Below are 4,779 nucleotides of genomic sequence, written 5' to 3'. Positions count from 1 at the left end.
CAGCCTGCCCTCACCGCGCCGCGCCGCGGCGGGAGGGGCGGCGGGCGCCGCCGGGCTTGCCGGGGGATCGGGACCGAAGCCGAGCGGGACTCACGCGGCTGCTGCTGCGAGTCGCCGTGAGAGGTGCCCGGCGGCGGGCTGGCCGGGCGCGGGCTCGCGGCTGCTGCCGGAGCCCGCTCCAAGCCCGGCGCGGTTCGGCGCGAGGCACCTGCGGCGGGCACGCTTCAGACAAACACGTGCTGCGAATGGCCCACTAGCGGCAAAACGGTCATCTCAAACAAAGCCCTTTATCACGAAACAGCTAAGAGCACACTGCATCCGCAGCTGCCGTTTTAACCTCCACGCGGACCTAAACTGCATCAAGATCACCACAGGTCCAGAAGCCCAAAGCATCCCAGTCACTCCCCAGCATGTTTTCCACAGATGCCCTGTAGTGCACTCACCACAACAGCAAAGGGGAGGAATATGGCGGAACCACTAATTTAGAACAAATCATGCATTTTTGAATTTTGCTCCTCTGAAATGCTTTTGCATAACCTGCATGCGTGTAATTACCACTGAGATACTGATGCAATTAATTAGGTGTGAGATGCAGACATGCTTTTTGAATTTCACTTCATTATTTACATTTTAAATGCTCTGAAGTACTAAAAATATGACCATTAGCTACTGTGCATCATTTTCTCACTGGAAAATAACATTAACAAAACCAGCACCTCCCTAATTCAGAGAAGAGTGTAAAGATAAATAATCTAAAGCAAGACACTCAGGTACCACAGTAAGAGAGACCATACAAGTGAAATAAAATATCAAACACTGTACTTTTTGAAAAAATTAAAGGAACAGTAGTTGCTTATTCCTACAACAGAAATATGATGTTTTGGTCAGTAATAAGCATTATGAAAAAGAACTAACTGCACAGTGTAACAAGTCTCACAGCCACTGCTTTGCAAACTAATGGAACTTCAAAACTAAGCATGTAAGCATGTACTAAACATGTAAGCAAGTACTACAATTATTAATGATTAGAATATATTCTTTATGCTTATAGTAGGTATTCTATTTCTTCCGATACTGGGATATTTTGATAGGGATATTTCTTTTGATAAAAAAATGCACTATGACTCCTCCTCTGCTTACTTTTCACTATTTGTAGAAAAGCATTGTAACAAAAAGTGACATCTAAGAATTATATTTTGTGTATGTGTGTTTCTGCACATGCATAAGACAATACATTTTGGAAATTGCCTGCTGAAAACAAGCTCAGGTCCAGCCTTATCTCTGACTCAGTCTTCAAGTAGCTCTAAATATACATATAGATTTCAGATGAAAGAGTGCAAAATTCAGCTTTCAAAAGAGAATGTACTGGAAACCCTGAACTCTGATGCAGCAGTCACTGTCCTCTCATCCACCCTTAATTTCCTTGGAAAGATAAAGGTATCTCAGCCAGGCAGCTGTGATTGTCTTTACATCAATGTACATCAATGATTGTCTTGCCATCAATGACATGGGTTTTGGTAGTTAGTACAAGTACCAAGTTTTGGTACATTCTTGCCAGTATTATTAGTTTTAAGAATAAAATTAAGAAAACCTTAACCCTGATATTAAATTGCAGGAAACTGCTGGCATAAAGTACAGTAGTAACTGCTAACAACATGGCTTATGCGCTGTCTTGGGTACGCCTATGTGAATATCAGCATCTCTACCTGAGCAGTTCTCTTAATAAAATATTGGTAAAACTACCAAAAAAAAAAAAAAAAAATCTGTAGCCTCTTGGAGAATTAAGACAGATCCTTTTGGAAGTGTAGGTCCTAAGTATTTACAATTTAATAACTTACTATTAACAACTAAATTGATGAAATCTACTGATAATTGACATAGTCATTACCTGCATACATAATGTACAGCAGAAACCTCAAACTTTGGCTCTTTATGTAATATTAAAAATAATAAAAATATGATTTTTAAAATTTAAAATTACATAATATCATGTCATTCAAAACTTATGTCTTATACCTAGAAAGTACATGTTTAACTAGATTCAGGAACACTGGGAAATATTTTCTTTTGCTTTGCATAGTCATAGTGTGCAGTTTTACATCAATGTAATTACATGAACCCAATTATTTGGGTTCAACCCATGTAGGTATTCCCAGCTGGAGCAAAACTAAATGTGTTCCTATGGTACCCACAGGATCATGCTAGTGCAAATATACCTCTATAACCACATTAGCAAAATTGTTCCAACACCTAAAATGGAGTACACTTGAAAGTGTAAACTTGCAAAACCCTATGACTTGAATAGAAGCCCATAAGGTCTGTTGTCTGATTTAACTAAACATGTTGTAACCGTTTTTTTCTAAACCTCCTTTAAGCTAAGAGAATTTTAGTATACACACACGTGTTCAGTTTAGAAAATGACTTAGATCAGTGCACAAACTTGATTAGATCTTAGTACTGTAATGTTTGAATTTCCAGCACTGTTAGCTAAACATAAGCAATTGTTCTCTTCATCTGATTGAAATATAGGTAAATCATAGAAATATTTCTATGGATCCTTGTTTTGTAAAATTTTGCCTTTAAAGGTACACTTCAAGCAAATTTTGTTGATGGATAGTATGATTCATTTGCCTAAATGTCTAATGCCATTGCAGAAGCCCTAAGATGTCCAATACAGACACAGCAGACATGATAAAGGACCTAACAGGAGACTTGCCTTCTTCTGGGATGGCAGCAGGGAGTCAGATGGAAGGGCACAGAATGTCAAAAATGGCACAAAACACCTATAAAACCTGTAAGTAAATTTCATTTTGCACTACACAACTACAATTCATAGTTAAATACAGACTTGCAAGTTTTTTTCTTTTAGAATTCTTACTAGATTCTTACTTTTGGACTTTTATCTCATTAGCATAACACTTGGAGACCTCTCCTACATTTGAAGGTCCTCTCCCCCCCCCCCCCCACCTCCTGCTCCTTTTAAGTTGTAGGCAATAGCATAGTGGGGTAAAGCTACTGACCATAACATATCACTTGTAAATGTATTCACCATTGTAAATATAGTATTAAGAATGTTCTAGCCAGTTCTTGCAGCTCAAGTAATAGGTAGACATTCTAATGAGAAAATGATTTCAAACTGATCAACACAAATAAGGCATGAGAGGAAAAACACCTGAAAAGGTATTCACAAAACTGAATACCTGGGGAAGTGAGCAAGAATCTTGCAAGGTGATACATTCAGAAAAGCAGAACTACAGTGAGATTAATGATCCCTTTCTTCAACAAAATCCCATCTGTGCTGGATTCTGTCTTCTGGAGTAGCATCAAGGGAAATTTCAAAAACAAAATGAGCATAAAACAGCAACAAGCAACAACAAGGCTATTGCCAACAGCGTGACACAACATTCAACATCAGACACAACATGCAAATTTGCAGAGTGAGGCAGCGATTACAAGGAAAATCAATCCAAAACATTGATCAGAAGAAAGGAGAAAAAAAAAAAAGACAGACACTAAGATCACAGGAATCCAGATATCAAAAATCACAGTGCTGAATCACCAAGAATACACAAAAACTGAAACACCCGTGAATATATGCCAGAATGCTTGAAGTGAAATCCTCCTAAGTTTAGATAATCAAGATGGTATCATCATGGCTGGGTACTGATATATCATATCCTTTTTTTTCCAATGGAATCTAATGATGAACAATAAAGAAGTATGTTCTCCAAAAAATGACACTTTTGTCATCAACAGTAGGAAGACATTCTATGTGACCTATTACTTCAGACAAACATAAATACTCAGGTATTAGAACAAGGCCATCAAAACCATCTGCCAAGAATTTACTTACTTTAATAACATTTATACTTGATGGGGAAGTAGCCCTTCGTAACCACACCAACTAGCAAAAGACCAGCATTGCTTCTTATCCTTCAACTCAGAACACAAAGGTTTCAAAGAATTACAGAGTTTCTCTGGTCTCCCGATAAAAAAGCAAATAACCAAAGCATGATGCTTGGCAGATAGCATCTTCAAAGAGGTATTATTATTATTGTTGTTAAAAGTGACATCCGAGTTTTTCAAGCAGCTTCTTCACAGTTCTCTTTCACATACACTGCCTGATGTCAATATTCATGATCTGACAGTGAGTGGTAAAATGTATCAGAAGCAGCGCCTGTCCATGTAGCTGATGTCCTGCAACTCTTGATCTGCCTGAGACTCAGCAGGAGACAGCAAAAGCCTGATGAGGAAAGCTTCATTCTGTGCGAAACCTTATTCACTTTAAATTAAGCAGCATGAGTGCATACCTTCCAGATAGCTCTCTCCTTGCCAGCACCATGTATATTTGAGAGAATTGACACGTCTTTCTCCCGTTATTCATCTCCTTTTCAGAGGAGCAGTGGGATATCAAACTGATCATGATCACTTACAGGTTGGTGGACAGAGCTAGAGGCCAACAACCACCAGAGTTTGTTAAATCACGGCACTACTGGAAGAAGTGAGAGAAAAAGAAGCAATTCAGACATAAGACATATATTGGGATCTGACTTTCTGGGGTCCTAATAATTTAAACCGATAGCCTAGAATCTAAACAGATGCAGTAACAACACCATTTCTGTATGCTTTTGAAGATAATATAGAGAGAACCATTTTCACTTCTTTTATTTCTAACAGAAATTGAAGAGTAATAGTAGGTTGTTTTCATTAAACATGTCCATAGAAAGGACAGTTGGCAAGACATGTAAAAGCAATGGTATTCTTCCATGCTTCATCCTT

This window comes from Apteryx rowi, unplaced genomic scaffold (assembly GCF_003343035.1).
Source record: "Apteryx rowi isolate R43461 unplaced genomic scaffold, aptRow1 scaffold_179, whole genome shotgun sequence".
NCBI classification, from domain to species: domain Eukaryota; kingdom Metazoa; phylum Chordata; class Aves; order Apterygiformes; family Apterygidae; genus Apteryx; species Apteryx rowi.
This window is presented reverse-complemented; position numbering follows the sequence as displayed.